General features: G+C 45.4%; 1 protein-coding gene and 2 long non-coding RNA genes across 3 annotated transcripts in view; 1 reads left to right on the top strand and 2 right to left on the bottom strand.

Annotated features, from left to right (window-relative positions):
* Sgk1 (serum/glucocorticoid regulated kinase 1) overlaps positions 1-22,957 on the top strand; it is a 118,785-nt gene that overhangs the window by 15,582 nt on the left and 80,246 nt on the right. The gene's annotated exons all lie outside the window — the stretch shown is intronic.
* LOC127673963 (uncharacterized) lies at positions 10,506-11,333 on the bottom strand. The gene is made up of 2 exons (XR_007975257.1): positions 11,254-11,333; positions 10,506-11,029 (listed from the first exon to the last, which is right to left on the bottom strand). It is a non-coding gene; the product is annotated as an uncharacterized LOC127673963 (long non-coding RNA).
* Positions 13,535-16,464, bottom strand: LOC127673962 (uncharacterized). Its single transcript, XR_007975256.1, has 3 exons — positions 16,017-16,464; positions 15,349-15,517; positions 13,535-13,802 (listed from the first exon to the last, which is right to left on the bottom strand). It is a non-coding gene; the product is annotated as an uncharacterized LOC127673962 (long non-coding RNA).

Here is a 22,957-nt window from a genome sequence, read left to right as displayed (position 1 = left end):
TGGTACACACCTGTAATCCCAGAGCTTAGAAGGTGGCATCAGGAAAATCCATAATTCAAAATCATTCTTGGCTACATGAGACTGACTCTCTCTCTCTCTCTCTCTCTCTCTCTCTCTCTCTCTCTCTCTGTGTGTGTGTGTGTGTGTGTGTGTGTGTGTGTGTATGTCTTTTTATCTCTCTCTCTCTCAAAAAGAAAGAAAAAGGCAAAAAAGAAATCATTAGAGGGGGGCGAGAGCTAGAACAAGACCCAGGGCTGGGGAGGTTGGCATAGAGCTCATGAGTCGCTATTGGCTAGATATGGAGTTTCAGTATGGGAAGGAGTAGGCGGTGGTAATGTTTGCATTATGATATGCAGGCACTGAGTTCTAAATACGTTTAGCTTGTTTAAAATGTTGAGTTTTGGCCAAGTGTGCTGGCTTATTACCTTTATAATCCCAGCACTTGGGAGGCAGAGGCAGGAAAATCAGGAGTTGGGAGTCATTCTCAAATATGTTACATCCTGTCTCAAACAACAAGAGATTTAAAGTATAAATTTAAAGATGGGAGACCGATGCCAGAGGAAAATAAAGCTGGCAAGAGGAATAAGGAGATTGAAGGTCCCAGAAGCCAACATGGAATTTGCAGCGACCAGATTTCCTGCTGGCTGCAGGTTTCTGGCACTGCGCGACAGTAAATACAATCACATACTCTGAAGAATCAGCATGGCATGATGAATCGTTATGGGACCCTCCGTAGACAGACAGCACAGCTTTGTGACATAAAGTGTTCAACTCCTAGGACCCGGATGCTGTTTGTGTCTCCAGCCTTCAGATACACAAGTGAAAACCTGGAGAGGAATATGGAGGTCTTCAAACTGTCACCCAAGCCTAACTTTATCTTTCCATGTCCACATTTGGTTTAAGCATTATTCTGTCATCCGGGAATTATGAGGCTGTATGAGGAGGTACAATGGCCAGATTTTATCAGATGTCAGACAACGATAACTGATTTCTATTTTCAGCGTCTCCATAAATCACTTTAATATTCATGCTTCCTTGAGTTTGGCTTTATTTAGTTTCTATTCATTCACAGAAGATAACTTACGCTGATTCCAAGACTTCCATGTTGCATAAGTGGTCTGACTCCTGTTCTCTTTGACATATGAGTAAGAACTCTTACTTAATAGTCCCATACCTGCAAGTTGGATGGTTTGATCTGGAAAGAATCGATTTGGACAGAATCAAAATGGCTGACTTGGCTAACAAGGTCAACTACACATACAGACTGATTGATTTGAGTTTTTAGTAGTTTGTCCAATAAAATGAGGTCTTCTCATCCTACTGCTTGGCTGTAGCCCAAAGGTTTCACCATGTTTAGATACTGGCCTTCAGAAAGACCCCTAAGACATCCAGTCCTGACGCCTTCCAGTGTCAGCTCAATAGTAACCGTGGAAGGTGTTAAATGCTTAAATTAAGTCCTCTTCAGGTTATAGCCAGAATCATATAGCTTATTAGAAGCTGCCAGACTATGAGCCAACTTCCACGTCTAGATCCTTAAAAATAGACCATCAGAGTTTAAGGCTTCCAAATTAAGCACGTTCTCTCCTTCTGCTCAAATTCTTTGGACACACTCAGACAAAACTTTGATGGATGGATGAAAACATAGCTTAGAAATGAGAAAATGGCCCAACTCTAGGGATGGAGTGTGACTTAGAGATGAGCTTCCCGTGGTCGAGAGACCCACACTGCAAGTCCAGTTCTCCAATCAGATGGATCACTTTAACGCTTTACCTCTGTGAAGAGTTATTAGTAGCACTCTGCTGCTGCGCTCATCCCTCCCTCTCTCCTCTTTCTTTCTTTCTTTCTTTCTTTCTTTCTTTCTTTCTTTCTTTCTTTCTTTCTTTCTTCCTTCCTTCCTTCCTTCCTTCCTTCCTTTCTTCCTTCCTTCCCTTCTTCTTCTCCTTCTCCTCTTCTTCTTCTTCCTCCTCCTCCTCCTCCTCCTCCTCCTCCTCCTCCTCCTCCTCCTCCTTCTTCTTCTTCTTCTTCTTCTTCTTCTTCTTCTTCTTCTTCTTCTTCTTTTCTCTCTCTCTCTCTTTTTATTTTTATTTTTTTTGGGGGGATAGAATGGATATATGCTCACATGTAGCCAAAGCTTGTTGCTGTATTGCAAGATAACCTTGAATTCCTGATCTCTTGCCTTGACCTCCCAAGTGCTGGGATTATACGAGTGTGCGCCGTGCCTTGTATCAGAAGCACTTCTAACATCTTTTTCTAAAATGTGGACATTTGAGTACCAAGTCACAGCACTTGAATGCAGAAGTGACTATCTTAAGTATATAATGGTGGTCATACTCAGTGTCAAAACTTTTCATAGCCATTTTAAATTATGTTTACATTTAGTTTATACTAGTTTATTAATTTGTGTGTGTGTAAGCACATTGGACAATAACCTAGGAAGTCATCCTCTCCTCCCACCAAGTGGGTCCCAGGGATCAAACTCAGGTCTTCAGCCCTGACAGCAAGTCCCATTACTCACTGAGCCATTTTGACTGCCTTTAAGGCCTTCTTTTTTTTTTTTTTAACTATTAAAAAAAAGGCACGTTGCCTTTTTTACAAAAAAAAAAAAAATTATTTTCTCTCACTTTTCTACATTTACTTGATTTTCTAGAATATGTAAAACCCCTACCAAAGTTGGGAAGGGGTTTCATTTTCATGATGACTTCTATTTGTGCAAAGTAAGGAACTCTTTTAGGCAGCAGTTTTCAATTTGTGTCACAACCTTTTTTTGGGGGGGGGCAGTCAAAACACCCTTTCACAGTGGTCACCTAAGACCATTGGAAAACAAAGATATTTGCATTACGATTTATAACAGTATCAAAATTACAGTTATGAAGTAGCATTGACATAGTTTTGTGGTCATCTGGGCAAGAGGAAGTGTACTAAAGTGTCGCAGCCTTAGGACGGTTGAGAACCACTCCTTTAAGGTTTTATGAGAGCTATCTTTGTCTTTTTGTCTACAAAGTAACAGAAGGTCACTTAGTTATCTCTGAGAGTGCATACTTTTCCCTCTTTTTAAATTTATTGTTGTTGTTAATGTTCTGAGACAGAATCTTGGGCTGGCTTTGAACGCTGTAACTAAAGGTGACCTGGTCCACATTCCTGGGATTGTAGACATGTGCTTTATGCAGTACTGTGGATTAAGCCTAGGATTTCATGCATGCTTGGCAAATTCATAGTAACAGAGCCCCCTCCCCACCCCCACCCCCACCCCGAACAATTTCCACAAAAGGATTTGTTCTAATTGTAAGTTCTAACAGCTGGATTGTTCTCACCTGGACTTTCTTTCTTTTAGAAGAAAGCCGTTGCCTTCTCTCTGAAACTGCAGCACACACATGTATACTGCAGGTCAATATGTAATATGCAGGATATAAACGGAGACGTCACAGAATTCCTTACAAACCTTTGTCTGATGCCCATGATCCTCGGCAGTGGATTCACTAGCAACTCCTATTCTTCTTCCTCCTTGATGTAAATCCTTCCTTCCTTCCTTCAAATACACTGTACTTATTGAGAACTATGTGTTCATCATCTGCTAGGTGTTAGATGTAATGATGGCCAACCCAGACATGTTCTAAGCAGGGCATACCCCAGGTGGGGAGACAGCACGTGGGGAGACATGTCTGGAAGGTGACATACAGATTCATGTATCTAAAGCAGAGAGACCAAAACTAGAGGCTACATTTGAAGAGTGTATTAGGGTTTCTATTGCAGTGACAAAGCATCGTGACCAAAAAGCAAGTAGAGGAGGAAAGGGTTAGTTTGGCTTACACTTCCATAATTGCTTTTCATTATTGAAGGAATTCAGGACAGGAACTCAAAACAGGGAAAAGATCCTGAAGGTAGAAGCTGATGCAGAGGCCACACGGAGGGATGCTGCTTACAGACTTGCTCCCCCTGGCTTGTTCAGCCTGCTTTTTCTTATAGAACTCGGGACCATCAGCCTCCCAGGGATGGCACCACCCACCATGGGCTGAAACCTCCCCATGGATCACTAATTGAGAAGACGCTGGATCTTATGAAGGCATTTCCTCAACTGAGGCTCCTTCCTCTCTGATGACTCTAGGTTGTATCGCCTTCAAACACAAAACAAGCCAGTGCAGAGAGCAAAGGAGAATGTAAACAGGATGTGATCTTGTGGGCTCCGCATAGCTGAAGCACAGTGAGATTTTCATCGTGGGGAGATCTGTCAGCCTGACAGTCTTCCTTGGAGAGTTGCTTCTGTAGGTGTGTTAGTCTGAATTTCCCTCTGCGTTGTCTGTCTGCTTGAGTCGCAACCACTCCTTCCAGCCAGTCTCACCTCCCCTTTCAGTTTTTAATGCTGGGCATTGGACATGGGGGCGGGGAGGGGGGGCTGTGTTGAGTTGGCTGACTGCTTTTGTGCTCCCACTGAGTTGCGACCGCCCTTTTCTAGTGCTTTCTCTCCCGTGGAAAATCCCCTCCTTCCCCTAAGGCAACTAGAGCTGGTATTTCAGTCTTTTGTGTCATTTTCTCTTCAGCATACTAGACCCATAGGTCCAGTGTTGCAGCCCCAAGTCATATGCAGCCCCAGAGCCCATGAGGAGCAGCTAGTCTGACATGGGGTGTGCTTCTGGTCTAAAACACAAACCAGGCTTTAAAGACATAAAACAAATAAAATGAATAATTTGTTTAGTACTAAACTCTAAACTTCTTTTTAAAAAAGTAAATTAACGTAAAATATACTGTTAGCAATTTTATCTGGCGTATATTTGAGAATGTTAATCTGGGGTGGATATTGGGTGGAGTAAATTACATCATTGAAATCAATTTTCTGCTAGCCACAGTGGCCCACATCTTTATCCCAGTACTCAGGAGGCAGAAGCAGGCAGAGCTCTGTGAATTTTAGGCCAGCCTGGTCTACATATCAAGTTCCAGGATGGACAGAGCTATATAGTGAGACCCTGTCTCCAAAAACCCAAACCAAAAACCAAAAACCAAAACCAAACAAACAAAAAACCCAGCTAATTATTTTCACTTTCACTTTCCCTTTTAGTTAGTGCAGAATATATAAGATGATTTCTGAGCTTCACATGCTATCCTGATGGGAAGCACGCTTCTAGCCCGACTGTGCATTTTTCAGTAGGGAACGTGTGTTCAATTATTCATGTAGCCAGCCCTTCAAGGAATACTCATTAGTCCAGGGTAAAGACTGAGTTCTGCTTAAATTCATTGGCATTTTCTGAAAGTTTTCTAAAATCGTACTTTGCAATTTTAACAGGCTGCCTTTTTTTTCCTTCTAAAACACGTAGCCAGAACTCCACAGTGAAAAGAATACACAGTTTTCTCCCCAGGCCAGGAAGGCTGAGGGCATGGGACCTGTGGAGTGGCCTGGCAAACAGGCTCAACCACTGCTGCCTCAGACTCAGACAGGTGTCTGTTTCCAAAACAAGCGCTCCTACTGCAGTATGTTAGAGTCACATCAGGACAAGAGGATCTTTGTGGCTTCACACGGGGTCTGTGGAAAAACTCTCAGAGGTTAAAGTTGAAATGAAACTGACATTCAAAGGGCCTTTGTAGTTACTGCAGGTTCTGTCTCTCCAGCTAGCACCGACAGCGGGTGTGCGAGTGAGGAAATAGACTGTGGTTTCCCTACTAATGGAAACTTCCTTGTGTTGGTTTGGATGGCTTAATGATGAGGCACCACAGACTAGTGCTGAATACAGAAAACAGAGCCAGAGAGAGAGGGACAAAGGGTAAAGAGCTTGTCACTTCTGATGACGATGACAGAGTTCAATCTCTCAGCCCCTCATGGGGGAAGGAGAGAATGGACTCCAACAGAATGTGCTCTGACTTCCATATGCACACTAGTGTGTGTGTGTGTGTGTGTGTGTGTGTACACATGCATAGCATACTGACTGGTTTTGTGTGTCAGCTTGACTCAGGCTGGAGTTATCACAGAGAAAGGAGCTTCAGCTGGGTAAGTGCCTCCATGAGATCCATGTGGGGCATTTTCTCAATTAGTGATCAAGTGGGGAGGGCCCCTTGTGGGTGGTGCCATCCCTGGGCTGGTGCTCTTGGGTTCTATAAGAGAGCAGGATGAGCAAGCCAGGGGAAGCAAGCCAGTAAGAAACATCCCTCCATGGCCTCTGCATCAGCTCCTGCTTCCTGACCTGCTTGAGTTCCTGTCCTGACTTCCTTTGGTGATGAACAGCAATAAATACAGAAGTGTAAGCTGAATAAACCCTTCCTCCCCAACTTGCTTCTTGGTCATGGTGTTTGTGCAGGAATAGAAACCCTGACTAAAGCATACAGCTTATAAAACAAAATTAGGGAGGCTGGAGAGATGACTCAGCGCTTAAAGAGCACCAACTGCTCTTCTAGAGGTCATGAGTTCAATTCCCAGCAGCCACATAGTGGCTCACAACCATCTGTAATGGGATCTGATGCCCTCGTCTGGTATGTCTGAAGAAAACAAAGGTGTACTCATATACATAAAATAAATCAATAAACCTTAAAAAAAAAAAAAATAGGTCCAAAGGACAATGCTAAATACATGAAGCTTTTAAGGTAGGAGAAAAAAAATGCTTAGTGCTTCCCAACACCCCATCTTATGACGGTCTCCCATTGGTATAATGGCTGTCCTCATGGCCTGTTCAGCCCTTCCCCCAGTGACTCCTTACTGTCTCCTTCTTGTTCGAGGGACCTTGAAGATGAACTGCCAAAGTTTTTACCACGAAATGTTAGAAGCACCACTTTGCCACTTACAATACCCATACTTGTGGCTTTTGCTCCGGAAAGGGTTTGGTTTTTAAATGGCTTTTCTCTCCAGTTTCCTTTCTACTTCTCTCTTGTGTCACAGCCGCCACATCCTCCAGCCCTGCTTGTTCCTGTCGCCCTCCATGCTGACTACCGTCCAAGGGCTCAGCTGACCGTCTTATGGCCAGACTCCTGTCAAAGTAGTCTCTGGAGGCTCAAAAGCCTCTCCCCACATTCCCTGATAATTAATGTATTTGGAGATTGCAGCCTTTGAGAATAGCTATAGTAGCCGTCCTCAACTTTCCAAATGTTGGAAGTTCCTTATGCTATGGTTCCTGGTGTTGTGGTGACCCGCCCATCCCCTGCCCCCAACCGTAACATTATTTTGTTGCTACTTCATAACTTAGTTTTGCTATTATTATGAATCATAATGTCAATGTCTGATATGAGGCCCCAGGTGGTCTCGACCTACAGGTTGAGAAACACTGACCTAGGGCATCCGAGGATGCCAGGAGCTCAACAGCAAGTCTGGCTGTGCACAGCAACCTAACAGAAGTGGTGTTAAAGGCCAGAAGCAGTTAACTGGTATGGCATATGCATACATGCCCGTAAGGGATTCATGGGACAACTGGCAGGCAGGATTTGAAGTGACCTCCTTTTACCAGTTGGTATGAAAGGTCTGGGACACATTCAAAGCAGTTAATCAGATTAGCAAATAGTCACCTGACAGCTTAGCCCTGTGGGAAAGAAAGAAAAGAAGTTCAGTTGGAGAAAAAGGTTATCAGAACTGTAAAAAGAAAAACAGACCCAAGCCAAATCAAAGCTGGGTTTCAGTTGATCGGGGAGGGGCAGAGACACAGAGACACAGAGAGGAACCGCAGGAACCAAAGGAAGACTAGTTGGTTGCTTTCAAAGGCGTGGCCCCTTCCCCAGGAAGTGTCACAGAAACTCAGTTCCAAGCTCTGACCCCACCTACTGAACTGGAAGCTCTAGCTATGGGTCCAGGTCAATCCTGCTTGCTTCCTCTGTTATCCCAAGGAAGGCTCAGTTGTCTCATTGCCTCTGAACTGCTGGATCTCCAGAGAAAGCCTGCCTTTGAGAACCAGGGACCTGGGAGACTCTAAGAGCACTAAAGATAGTATAAATTGGAGAAAGCCCGTTACAAGCACTGTCCATAGGACCAGAGCTCCAGGAGTCCCTCTAGACTCCATTTATTCGACGCCTTCTTCTCCTTCCCCGATCCACGTATGGTTGTGTCCATCATTCTTATAAACCATGTATGAGGAGCCACGACCAGGCTCATCCAGCAGTAGCCCCTGCAGATTATGTCTCCCCACAAAGACCATATTTCTAAGGCCATGTTCCCTATCTCCTAGGATTTCCCAATGGAACTATCCTAAGATAGTTTCCAAGGCTCATCCAATCATGCTGACTACGGATGCTATTTTGGAGTAGGGCTGGGCCCTTGGCAATAGGGTGGAGTATTTGTCCATTTGGGGTCTCCATTGGTGCTCTTGTCTCTGTCTCCAATATCAGAGGCAAATTAGGGTCCCAGTTCCAATAGCTCCTGATTTGCTGAGGAAGAAGTATATTGGAAGAGTACAAGGAAGAGAACTTAGATGTCTACTAGTCTTTGAGTTGGGCTCAGTGGCTCATGCACATAATCTCAACACTCTGAGGCAGGAGGATGTGAGTTAGAGGCTAGTCTAGACTACCTATTAAGACCCTGACTCGCAGGGCAGTGGTGGCGTATGCCTTTAATCCCAGCACTTGGGAGGCAGAGACAGGTGGATTTCTGAGTTAGAGGCCAGCCTGGTCTACAGAGTGAGTTCCAGGACAGCCAGAGCTATAAGGAGAAACCCTGTCTCAAAAACAAACGAATAAACAAACAAAAAGACCCTGTCTCAAGAACAGCGTCTATAGAAATTGACATTGTTGTGCAGTATAAAGAGCAGTTCGTATTTTCCTCTTGGCCTGTTTGTGTGTTTTAACCTGGATTGATTATTTCACTCAGAAATCTTAATTCAGATATGAATGATTGCGTAGGCCATTCTATGGAAGATTGTGGGACAGGATCTGAAACCCACGCTAACTGGAAGACAATTCAGTGACCTTGTATTTTAGGATGACCTCAACTTCTAAACAAACAGGCTTGCTTTCTAATCAGTAGCTAAAAATATTTTTACAACACCGTTGCCCTGGAAAAGACTAAATAAGTCTATTAAAAATGTCCTTATTTCCAGGCAGACGGAAAAGAGCAGAGAGCGAAGACCTTATGGGCCTTAAGAGCTGACAAATGATGAAAGTGTATTCAAACCCAAGCTTTATTAACTTTCTGCAGATGATGTGAAACAGTACCTTTCCCGTTTTAGAAACTCATTTTTAAAAAAAAAAACATCTCAAAGTCTGCGTCTCACTGAGCTAATATAATTGTATATAATTTAATGAAATAAAAGAAAGTGGAACACAATTATGTTAACCAGTACCAGAACACATTCAATAGCCTTCAAGGTGAGTAGACCTAGGGAGTTAAAATGTGCATAATTTCCATCTGAGCACTAATGATTCCAGTTAAAAGGTGTCTCGTTTCAAATAAGAAAATCCATTATTTTCATCTCCAGTGGCAAGGGATTGTTATTACGCTATAATTATTCTTTATATTGGCTACATATCTCAGTCAGAGTTGCTGTAGAGTAGGGGGGAAACTGCAAAGTGGGTACTCTAGATCCTGATGCTCAGGGGAGAAAGGTGCCCCACCCAGGAGCGTGTGCCTGCTTGTTGGCATGTAGGGAGGGGCACACACACACACATACGTGCAGTATGAATTTCACAGGAATCCACCTCTCAGTGTTGGAATGGTTTTCCTAAGATCCACTCTATGGTTTTGTAAGGGGTGGAGAGCATTCGAAACAATAATTAACACTATTTGTAGATTTCAAAGATGTTCTAAAAGCCTATTTTTTCAAGCTACGAGCAATGATGGCTTATCCCTACAAACACAGCATCCCCGGCACTCAGACGGCTGAGACAAAATGGATGTTGTATTTCAGGTGAACCCGGAAAGAAGAGATCCTGTCTCAAATAAAATCTCATGCTAAGCTTGATGGTCCAGGCCTGTCATCTCAGCACTGGGCAGTAGAAGCAAGAGGGTAGGAAATCCAAGGTCTTCCTCTGCTGTACATCGGGTTTAACCCCAGTTTGTGACATCAGAGTCCCTAGAGCAGAGGGAGATCTTGTATGTGCATGTGCTAAAGAACACGTTTTCCTGGGTATCGTCCCATAGAACATATTTGTGAAACTCACACAGGACTAAAAGCATTTGACTGCCTAGGATTTTGACCAACGTGGAAAGAAAAACATTGGCAGGGGCTAGTGAGATGTCTCAGGGATTAAGAGCGCATGATGCTCTCCGCGAGGACCCAGGTTCTATTCCCAGCTCCCAAACAGCAGTTCGCAATCATCTGTAATAGGAGATCTGACGTCCCCTCCTGGCCTCTAACGGGCACCAGGCACGCATGTGGTACACAGACATGCATAGAGGCAAAGCATTCATACACATAAAATGAATTTTAAATGATCTTAAGAAAGAAAAACATTAGCAGAAAATTTACAAAGTTACTAACCATATCTGAGTTCTGGTCGGCTACAGCATTGCTTTATATAGAACAGCCTCAAGTTTATAGTTCACAGGGTGAGGGCTGTGCGAGACACAGGACTGACTGCACATGTGTCGAAGACATTCTGCAGACCTCTTTGGGTTATTATATTTTATATTTATATAGGCCAGGGCAAAGTTGGTGGGGGGGGGGGAAGCATTAAAAGAGCAAATAAAATCCAAAGAGCTACAAAGGGCCGTAAGGGAAGGATTCATTTCAGCTGATGCCTGGAATCAAACCGGGCACCATTTTGAGACTTCAGAGAGTTGATGATCTCAGACGTCCTCTTTGATATGGGCTCTGCAAGGCAGCTGCATTCTTTACGAGAAGAAGGAGGCTCCCTTTATCTGAGGTATCTGGGAAGCTGACACGGGTCTTCCTCCACATCCTCCTCCTGTGCCCTCGGCCCCCACAGCACCATGGCTGCTCACATACTGGGAACCTGTGGTTCTAGTCTCCTGGCTTCTTTGTTATCTTTGCTTTTGTTTGATCTCTGTGTCTGTAAGGGTTCTCTAGATAAACATAACAGTTAGGAGGTAGCTCTAAAGAGAGTGGATATGGCCATGTCGTTGATGGGGCATCAAGTCTGGACTCTGCGGGCCAGGCTGGATATTGATGGTCTGAAAGTGAGAAAGAATTCTTACTCTAGGATATTTCAGTGTGTTGAATTTTAGGTCTTTGAACCAATAGAATGAAGCCCACCCTTTCAACTAAAGATAAACTCGCATAACATCAACTGATTATAGTTATTAATTACACCACAGATACCTTTATCTTAGTTATTGTTTGACTGGTGCGAAGAGACATCATGACCAAGGCAACTCTTACAAAAGAAAACATTTACCTGGGGGCTGCCTTATAGTTTCAGGGGATCTGTCCATTGTGGCACTGAACATGGTGGTATACAGGCAGGATCTAGAATAGGAGCTGAGAGTTACATCCTCATCTGTAGGCAGCAGATGAGAGAGAGAGAGAGAGAGAGAGATCAGGCCTGGTAGGTCTTTGGGAACTTCAAAGACTACCCCAGTGACACACCTTCTGATCCTTCCCCAAAAGTTCACCAACTGGATACTAAGCTTGCAGCAATATAAGCTAGTGGGGGCCGACTCATCAAGACGCCACCTCTTCCCAGCAGTCAATGACCTTGCTTTGTCACATATACTTCCTACCCTTCACAATCATCCTCTAAGCTGAGCATGGTAGCACACACCTGTCATCCCAGCACTCAGAAGGTTGAGGCAGGAGGATCATGAGTTTGAGACCGACTTGAGTTGGGAGGTAGCAGTGAGAATCATCTCCACAAACAATATACCTGTGCAACGACAGTTAGGCCCTGGGTTCCACCTTCCCCTCTAGCACTACAAAAACAACTAAATAAGTACATAAACACATCAGATCTGAGCTGCACTCCAGGGGTGCGAAGTGTAGCTGAGACAAGACGAAATACTAACTCGGAGACTTGAACCTTAGTAGACTGGGGAGCCTTGGAAGGTGAGAAGCAAGGAGAGAAGATGATCAGAACTGTGTCCTGGGAAGGCAGATTTGGGGACAAGGGGGACAGTGGCTTGGCAAGGGATGAAAGAAAGCAGTGAGCAAGACAGTTAAGCCGTGCCTAGTGGTGGTGGCGCATGCCTGTAATCCCAGCACTCAGGAGGCAGAGGCAGGCGGATTTCTGAGTTCGAGGCCAGCCTGGTCTACAGAGTGAGTTCCAGGACAGCCAGAGCTACACAGAAAAACCCTCTCAGAAGAAAACCAAAACCAAAAAATAAATAAATAAATAAATAAATAAATAAATAAATAAATAAAGGTTAAGCCGTCGCTTAAGAAGGTGGTGCCCTTGAGCTCCCAAGTGACATCTCATGAGACTGAGAGAAGTCCCTCTGAGCCCATCACTTGTGACTAACAGACTTGTTCTGTTCTGAAACAAGGTCTCATGTGGCCCAGGCTGGCCTCAAACTCACTATATTGCTGAGGCTGGCCTTTAATTCTTAATCCTCCTGCCTCTGCCTCCTACCCGCTAGGGGTACAGACAGGGACCATGCAGCCCAGCTAACAACATTAACAACAACAACAACATTTCTTTAACATTCATGGCGGCCAGACCAGCAACAGTAACAGCATTTCTTTAGTATTCACAGCAGGCATTCCAGTATTTATGTCTCTGGCTTTAGGTTTTATTTTCATTTTGACTCTATTACTGATTAGTGACTTTACTAGACAAAGTATCTATAGGTAAAAATCCACTCCACCCAAGAGATTTTATTCCACATTTCCATAATATTCTTCTTTATCGGCTCATTAGTTAATGCTCTTTATACTCAGATCATTTGCTTTTTTGTTTCTCTTTTGTTTTAAAAATCCTTGTTTTATTTATACTAGCTATTGGCCAACGGTTTAAAACAAATCAATCCTTTGTCCTCTGTTCAAGCGCACAGGTACATTCCTATAAGCCAGGCTTTGGGAGTTAGAAACAGAAGGGGCAGGAGTTCAAAGTCATCCTCTGCCGCAGATAGAGCTCGAGGCCAGCGTGGGCTATAGGAGTTCTTGTTTAAAAAACAACAACAAAAACCCTGATAAACAAACAAGACTCTTTGTTACCTTTGAGTTCTGAGCAGAGCGCTCATAGACAATGATATTCTAGAGGAGAGATTAAACCCCAGATGTGACCAACAGAGGATACAACCAAGATGACAAGGACTGAACCACGCTGAGTGCTAACAATTCTACAGTTATCGTCACATACAGGCCACATGACACAACCGCATTTCCACAGACACGTGGGGCAGCCTCAGTTCTGCCTCCTCTTTCCTTAGACTGGGGATGATGTTGGGCTGGGGTTCACTGGCAAGCCATGCTGCTTTCAAAATATTACAGTCATTCCACATTGTGGGGCAAATTACCGTTACCATGTGCCTCTAAGCGCCTGCCCACAACAGATCCAGTCGATCCTGCCTGCCCCAGGGGACACCTCAATAACTCTCCATGGTTCAGCCCCCACATGGCACAACAGGAGCCCTAAAACAAACCAAAACCAAAATAAACAGACAAACCCCCAAACAACAAGAAGAGCAAAAAAAAAAAAAAAAAAAAAAAAAAAAGAGCCAGACCTGGATCACATAGCCAACATCTGTTCTCAGTGTCCCTGCCGCCGACCCTGTGAAGTCTTTGGAACTAAAAGTGGCTTTCTTCCCACATAATTTCATTCCTGCGCCTAGCAACATCGAGGTTTGCAGTTTGAAATGCACACGCTAGATCTGAGTGCAGCGGGACTCTGCCTCTCGCTGTCTCTTCTTAGCTGTACCTTTTTCTCAAGCCTTTCCAGTTGCTCAAGGATACAGCTGCTGCCGTCCCTTCTGGGTCCATCTCCATAGTCTAAGCGTGGACGTGTGCAGTCTGAGGGTGAGGAAGACGGTGAGTTGCTGTGAATTCCAGGGCAACCCAGACTATATCATGAAAATGTTCAGTGCTGTGTAATATAAGTTCAGTGCTAGCCTGGGATGCACAGGGAAACTCTGTCTCCAAGCAGCAAACAGACACACACACAGACACACGTGCGCGCGCACACACACACACATACACACACACACCACACACCACACACACACATACACACACACACTACACACCTATACCACACACACACATACCACACACCACACACCACACACACACACATACACACACACACACCACACACACACCACACATATACACCACACACACACCAGGGCAACCCAGACTATATCATGAAAATGTTCAGTGCTGTGTAATATAAGTTCAGTGCTAGCCTGGGATGCACAGGGAAACTCTGTCTCCAAGCAGCAAACAGACACACACAGAGACACACGTGCGCGCGCGCGCGCGCGCGCACACACACACATACACACACACACCACACACCACACACACACACCACACACCACACACACATATACACACACACTACACACATATACCACACACACACACACACACACACACACACCACACACACACACCACATACCACACACACACACCACACACACACACCACATACCACACACCACACACCACACACACACACATACACACACACACACCACACACACACCACACATATACACCACACACACACCACACACACTCACACACATACACCACACACACACCACACACACATACACCACACACACACCACACACACACACACAGACACACCACACACACACACCACACACACACATACACCACACACACACCACACACACACACACAGACACACCACACACACACACACATACACGAACCAACATGACCAGTGTCAGGCTGTAGAGTTTCATGAATGTTATTACTTGATGCACACAGTCGTCCCATCAGGCAGGTGTCCTGTGTACTGACCTTGACCCAGTTACAGCTTTTGGAAGAGCTGTTCCCACTTAAGAAAGGAGGACATAGAGGAAGGAGGCCTTGCTTTATCAGGCTGAGTATATATAGTACAGCGTGCCTAGAATCTCAGCATTTGGGAGGCTGAGGCAGGTCAGTCCAAGTCTCAGAATAAGACATTGTTTTTATTAAGGAAGGCAAGGAGGGAGAGAGAGGAAGGAAGGGAGAGTGGAAAGAAAGAAAGAAAAAGAAAGAAAGAAAGAAAGAAAGAAAGAAAGAAAGAAAGAAAGAAAGAAAGAAAGAAAGAAAGAAAGGAAGGAAGGAAGGAAGGAAGGAAGGAAGGAAGGAAGGAAGGAAGGAAGGAAGGAAGCATATAAGTGTACTCTGTGTGTGTGTGTGTGTGTGTGTGTATGTGTGTGGGTGAGTGTGTGTTCCAAAGTAAGTGCAGGGATTGAAGGAAGTACCAAGATGCTAAAAAACCCAAAATAACGAATTTTCCCAACAAAGCTAAGCAAGTGTTTACGTTTTCCTTGCCAGCTTGCCATACAGTGATGAGAGCACCTGCTAATACACACTTGCGTAGCCTCCGCGGCTGACTTGTTTCATTCTGTAGTAAAGGATGGGCAGTGAGTATCCGTGGTCAGGAGCATCCACAAATCATTTCCTCCTGCATCTGCTGTCAATCAGTTTCTAACCTATGGGAAGGCTGGTTCCGCTGGGGCTTAGTAGAGTCCTGTAAATGTGCTGTGTTAAATGCATGCGGGGATGATATTGTTACCATATTCATATATTTATTCTCTCTCTCTCTCTCTCTCTCTCTCTCTCTCTCTCTCTCTCTCTCTCTCTCTCTCACTCTCTCACACACACACACACAAACACACTCCCCTCAGTCAGTCTGTGCTGTGCAGTTTTGATATCCACTAGCAGAGTAGGCCAGATCGGGAAAGATGCTCTCTCCTGGGAAATCTTTCTTTGATTCTGGTCCCTTGACTTTATATTTATTTAAAATTTATTTAGATACCTCTGACTTGAAAAACCTCTTCTGTTTTCTTTCTGTCTCCATTTCCACAAATTCACATTAACAGTCATTTTTTGCAATTTTTTTGTTAATTAATTTATTTACTTTACATCTCAATCTCCAGATCACATCCTCCCCTCCCTCCTCCCTCCCCTCTCTTCCCTGCCTTCTTTCATCCTCCCTTTCTTCTCTGAAGAGGGGAGGCCTCCGTGGATAACAACCCACCTTGGCGTATCAACTTGGACTAGGAACATCTTCTCTCATCGTGACTGGGCAAGGCAGTTAGAGAGGAAAGGATCCAAAGGCAGGCAACAGAGTCAGATCCATCTGCTGCTCCTGCTGTTAGGAGACCGACATGGAGACCCAGCTGCACAACTGTTACAAATGAACAGCAGGCCCAGGTCTATCCTGCGCATGCTCTCTGGTTAGCAGTTCGGGCTCCGCGAGCCCCCACAGGCTCAGGTTGGTTGATTCTGTAGGTTTTCGTGTGTCCTTGACCCCTCGGGCTCCCTCTGCCTCTTCCACGGGATTCCCCAAGCTCCTCCAAATGCTTGGGTGTGGGTCTCCGCATCTGCTTCCATCAGTTGCTGGGTGAAGGAAGCCTCTCCGATGACAGTTATGCTACGCTCCTATCTGCAAGGATAGCAGAGTATCATCAACGGCGTGGGTCTAAGCTGGGCTCCATCTTTTACCCCTGCACATCTTATAGGCAAGACACATTGTGGGTCTAAGGTTCTGTGTCTGGGTTGGTATCCCAGTCCCTCCAGCGGAAGTCTTTTCTGGTTCCAGAAGATGATCGTTCCACATCCCCCATTGCTAGGAGCCTTAGCTAGAGTCACCCTCATAGATTCCTGGCGTTTCCATTGTCGTAGGTTTCTAGCTTATCCCAGAGATGCCCGCCCCCTCCCCGCCCGCTTCAGTTCACTCTCTCCATCCTCCCCTCACTTTATCCCTTCTCCTCCCCTTCCCGCCCTTCCCCCACCCACCTCCCTCCCTCCACCCACCCCATGCTTTCCCTGAGGCTAGCCAGCACTAGGGACATCGAGTAAGCCCCTGCCCCCAAACTCCCCTGAAAGCACCTCCAACAGCCAACAGCGATAAACTGCGCCCCCATATCCCTCTGTCTTAGTTTAATTGTCCCTTAATTTAAAGAGCGTGCATGGGATGGACCGAGGTCCTCTGCACATCTGTAACAGCCGTGCAGCTGGGTCTTCGTGTGGGACTCCTGAGAGTGGGAGCAGGGACTGACTGGCTCTGTTCTCTGCCTGTGGCTATCTCCCCCTCCCTGTCCCCCCAACTGGGCTGTGTTCATTTTCCGTTTCCTTTTATTTTGTTGTGAGGTTTCGTTTGTTTGCTTTTGTAGTTGTTTTTGTTTTGTTTTGTTTTGTTTATGTCATGTTTTAATCATGTATCTCAGGCTAGCCTCAAAGTCACTACATAGCAGAGGATGGCTTTTTTTTTTTTTAATTCCCTCCCATAGTCAGTTTCAGATGTCAACATATCACAGCCCAGAATTAGGGGAGGGAGTCTCCTCCACCTCTGTCAGACTGGGTGAGGGACTCTCAATAGAGGGATCGCCTCCATCAGATTGGGTGATTGAGTCTCAATAGAGGAATCGCCTCCATCAGATTGGGTGATTGAATCTCAATAGAGGGATTGCCTCTATCAGATTGGGTGATAGAGTCTCAATAGAGGAATCGCCTCCATCAGATTGGGTGATTGAGTCTCAATAGAGGGATTGCCTCCATCAGATTGGGTGATTGAGTCTCAATAGAGGGATCGCCTCCATCAGATTGGTCCGTGAGCATGCCCATGTTACATCTTCTTGATTGCTAGCTGAAGAAAGGCTCAATCCACTATGTGCAGTGCCTTCCCTGGGCCAGCCTGGGCTGTTTAGGAAATACAGCTGTGGTCAGAGTTACTGTCATAAAACCAGCTGTAGCACACTCCAGCTAAACCACACCCCTCTGTGACTTGTAGAAGAGGGCTTTTCGCTTCTGGTCCTCCTGCCCCAGCTGAGGCACTGAGTATTGAACCCGGGACCTTGTGCATGCTGGGCAATAGCTCTATCAACCAAGTTATATTCCAAACCCTGGCCTTGAACTTCAGATCAGTGTCCTGGTGGGCGTAACAAGGCTGTGTAACTATGAAGCATAGCAAATTATCCAACTTCAGAAACTTCCATAATATCTCTAAACAGCTGTGCCAATCCAACTCTTACCATCTGCCTCCCAGTGCTGAGCACAATTCTCGGACACGGTAGGTATGCAGACCCTAGCTTTCTTTTCTTTTCTTTTCTTTTCTTTTCTTTTCTTTTCTTTTCTTTTTTTCTTTCCTCTTAGTTTGGGCTCTGTTCTTGCTTTCAGGGAACAATTAAACCTCACCATTTCTTCATTTATAAAACATGAAGTGAAGGGGAAAAAATAGAATACAGAAATAGAAACCATTACCAAGACAGCACAGGGGGAATTTGGAGAAAGCTGTTTCTGGAGGAAACTGAGACAGAGTGTGCATGCAGTTTGTATAAGAGCATGCCTTAAGTGGGCAGAGCTATCAGAGCGCACCTAGCCCTCTGCGTGCTGTTCTTCCCGGTATTTACCTCTTTCAATTTAATTAAGCAAGGTACACAGTTCTAACAAGAAGGCTTTCTTTCGGCCTTTAGCTTTGCAATTGGAATGACTTTTCTGACCAATCTCATGAAGATGGTGAGATGATTTTAAAAACCTTTTGGATTTATTTATTTGTTGATTGATTGATTGATTGATTTAAAGTAAGCTTAATGGGGGAAACTTCAGAGTTGTGGAAGAGTGTGGTGGGAGAGCCAAGTAGGGAGAAAATGTTCAGGGTAGAGCAAATGCCCTTTGGTCAACCAATTTGGCCTAAGTGCCAAGTGCCCCCAGACACGGAGATCAAAGTCTTATAAGCAGTATTCCAGCGACTAGTCTCAAATCTGTGATGTGGCCGGAGGATCTACAAGGACTTACCTGCTCCAGGACCTCCATCCTACGAATAATAACTACACTGAAAACATCTCAGAAACATTGTCTTGCTCGGGGCCATTGCAAAGCTAGAACTACAGTCTGATTCTCTTTTAATTCTGACGTTACATGGATAGTGTTTTACCCACACGGATGTCTGTGTACTGTACGTGTGTGTGTGTGTGTGTGTGTGTGTGTGTGTGTAGTGCTGCAAACCTCAGAAGAGGGTGTGGGATCCCCTGGAAGTGGAATTACAGATAATTCCGAGACACCTTGTGGGTGCCATGAATTGGAGGTAGATCCTCTGGAAGAGCAGCAAGGGCTCCGAACCATGGCATCTCCAGTCACTAAAATTCAGTTCTCTTAATTCAATTCATCGCTGTAGAAAGCCTTTTTTGCTTCTGTTGTTGTTGTTATTGCTGTTTTGTTTTGTTTTATACTTGGCTGTGGTTGTTTCAAGGCTTTTGGTGTGTTTGGTTTGGTTTTAGCTTTTTTTTTTTTTTTTTTTTTTTTGGCTATTATTTGTTCAATTTTCTGACAGGGTTTCTCTCTATGGCCCTGGATATCACTCTGTGGACCAGGCTTGCCTTGAATTCAGAGATCCGCCTTACCAACTGCTGTGATTTCGAAGTCTGTGCATCACACCCAGCTCAGTGCTTCCTTGTTATTTTGAGACAAGCTCTTAGTCCAGCCTTGGAAGTTGAGGCTCACCTTGAACTTCTTCTGATCCTCCAGTCTCTCTGCCTCCCAAGTGCCAGGGTCCCAGGGATGTAACACCTTGGCTGATTTTTGTGGTACTGGGGCATTAAACACACTAAGCCAGCATTTTACCACCTAAACTACACCTCCACACAAACACGCCTGAGTTTTTAAAACCTCCCTGCGAATGTCTACGTTTAGGGGACCTAAAGAAAAGTCTGAAACTCTATCCATAGACAAGGCTCATGGACAGGGCCCACTTGAATTCCTGCAGAACACAGTGCAAAACCAGCTGTGGTTAGTAGATCAGTGTTTCGGTGTCCCAGCCTCATTGCCAATGTGGCCCTCTATGTAGACTCTGTCTTCTCAGTCAAGCACACCCCAAGGCCAGCCCTCCCTGGATAAAGCCCTGGATAAATCGTGCCTTTATCCTCCAAATCCTCCGCCATCCTCTGCCAGAGTTAGAAAAGGAGTTGAGCTCTGGTCAGATGATGAAGACTCTCTCGCCATGTTGAGTGACTCAACATGAAGGAGATAAGAAGCAGGCTTGGGAGAGGGCACCAGAAGGAGCTGAATTCATAAATGTCCTGCCAGGGAGAGGCCATCCTGTCAGGATTCACCCACTTGAAAGGGAGATAGACAAGTAAAATAATAGGCATGTGGTTTTTCTCATTTCAACTAGGAAGCCCTCAAATCAGTCAAATGTTGATAAGAAGCTAGACGGTTGGATGATTGTCCTAAGTGTATGACTGAGCTGTGTTCCCACTTCCAGCGGGATGCGATGGAAGATCAAAGGACACGGGAGGGTTTGGGTGCACTGGGGGAGTTTACAACCTAGTGTACTTGGTGTTGCAGTATTATCTGGGGGTTTCTACCCTACCTTAGACCATTTAGTTCCTAAATAAAAGACCCACACTATTATATTTATAATAAGCCTTGCAGCATTAGAGCTAGGCAGATATCAACCCTCTGTGCTAGTTTGTCTACTTTCCTATCAGTATCCCCGAGATATCACTTGTAATGTTCTGCCTAAGGCCTTCCTACTCCAACAGGCCAGGCCTAATGGCCTTGAGCTCACAATCTATCTCCCCAAGGCCCCTTCCTTCTCCTCCTCCTCTTCTTCCTCCTCTCCTTCTTCTTCCTTCCTCATTCTCCTCTTCCTCCTCCTCCTTCCTCGTCCTCCTCTTCCTCCTCCTTCTTCCTCCTCCTCCTTCCTCCTCTCCTTGCCATCTCTGCCTCAGACCCCAAGCCAGGGAACCGAAGCCCCGCCCACCTCTCATCTACCCAGGTTGCAGGCATCTTTATTAACCAATAGTTTCAAATTAAGGAACAAAGTTTGCACCATAAAAGTGGTCATATGTGAGAACTCACTCATCTTGAGACAACTAGGCCTTGGGATATAGAATTTAACATTACAGTACACAGCCGCAGGCCAAACCGCTACAACTTGGTATTCCAGACTACCGCCAGCATCTGTTAGTGAGTCATGGCATCGGTTCAGCCAACTGCAACCAACATTTTAGAAGAGGGGCTTGAGTAGGGAATGCCAGCGCATTTCATACTAAAAACAAAGGAAAGAAAGACGCTACTTGGCATGGTAGGCAGCAAGGGTTTAGGTTACAATTGTGTGGACTTTCTTACAGGGCATCACTCCCAACAAAATGGGTCTGAGAACTTAGCGGATGGCTCCGTGGGTAAAGTGGTTGCCGTACAAGCGCGAGGACCTGAGTTCAGATCCTCTGTGTGCACTTAAAGCTTTGCACAGTCACACGCAGCTGTAATGCCAGCACAGCGACGGGGAGGTAGGGGACAGACACAGCTCATTAAAAACGCCTAGGCCAGCCAGTCTTGAGTAGGCAATGGCGAACAAGAGATCCTGTCTCAACTAAGGCAGAATGCAAGGACCAACAGGAGACATTGTCCTTTGACACCCCCCCCCCACACACACACACACATACGCCATGTCGTGAGTGTGCACACCTACACAGATTTGAAACGAAATGCCATGGGAAAGTTGGCATCAGCCTCACCAGCTAGCGGCAAGACTGCCTGTTGCATTTGGATGGATGCTATGGTTCTTGTAAGCAGAACAGATTCGAGCTACTGTGACCGTGTAGTTTTAAGAAGCCAGAAGAGACAGTACCGAGAGCGAGATCGGTGTCCGGATGGGCAAGGGCAGAGACTTGAGAGACAATCGTTGGCTCTGATGATCGTCTTGCCCTGCATTTCCATCCCGTGGTTCCTGTTCCGGCTTCATCTCCTTTCTGGCTCTTCTGACTCAGCTGCTCACAGTCTCCGGAAGCCTGTGCCACATCACAAGTTCTCTAATAACCCAGCTCCCCTGCTGCAGACACTTCAGAGGCCCCCGGCTGCCCCATGACTCACTCTTCCTATCTCTCCTTAAAAAACAGTGGGCGGGAGAGCCAGCTCGGCAGGTAAAGGCACTTGTGGCCAAGGCTGACAGCCTGAGTTCAATTCCCCAGGACCCACACAGTAGGAAACAGCCAACTAGTCCAACCTCTGCATAACCTGCCACAACAGGACTACATTTACACACATCCACAAAGTAAGTAAATGCAACAGAAAACATATGAAAAATAAGTTTTGACTTTCCTTTCTTGGACTTGTCTTTCAAATGTCCAACATAAGTCCTGTCTCTGCTGCCCCTTGTCCTGGAAATACAGGCTCTGGAAATGGAATGGAAATTTCTTTTCTTTTTTCACCTTGGTTTTACTTAGCCTTAAAGATTTACTTTAATCGTCACTGCCTTTAAGAGGCCTTCCCTGGATTCTCCCAACTGGGCTGAGATACCCACTATCATTTATCTCATGATACCATACAAAACTCTCACAGGATGAAGCTGTAATCAGAGTTGAACCACAGACCGTGTTCATCGGGGCAAGTGCCGGGCTGACATGATCTTGTCCTTTACCCCCGATACCGCCCCAAGATGAGTTTTTTAGTCTTACAAAGGTGGGAGTCAAGTTCTGGGTGTGGCTTTGGGCTTTCCGGACCAAGAGACTCTTCTGGAGTACATTTGTTAAATGTTTGCTGCGTGAGGAAACGCAGGCTCCTCTCCGTCCCCTCTGAAATGCAGCCAGCATCCTCTTTGAAAGGTCACACATGTTTCTTTCTGTCCTTGTCTCAGAACGGTGGCACGGCACTCACTGGCTTTTGTTAAAATGTCCCCCTCCCCTTAAAAAAGTTGCTGTTTGATTTGTTGTGGGCTTTTGTATCAGGAGCCCATGTATCCTAGGCTAGCCTGAACCTCTCTGTGCAGCAATTTCTGTTCTGAATGTCCTGAGCCTCTTGCTTCACCCCCCACGCCCTTAGTGCTGGGATAAGCAATGATACCAAGTCGAGTTCTGTTGAAGTCTTTAAATGCTACCCAAGAAAGAGAAAGATGACCCCAATTTAAAATGGTCAGACTTGGGATTTTCATATTTACCCTGGTACAAAATTAATATGCACTGGTATGCGAGAGTTTGA

The sequence above is a fragment of the Apodemus sylvaticus genome, chromosome 23 (genome assembly GCF_947179515.1).
Source record: "Apodemus sylvaticus chromosome 23, mApoSyl1.1, whole genome shotgun sequence".
Classification (NCBI taxonomy): Eukaryota; Metazoa; Chordata; class Mammalia; order Rodentia; family Muridae; genus Apodemus; species Apodemus sylvaticus.
This window is presented reverse-complemented; position numbering and strand designations above follow the sequence as displayed.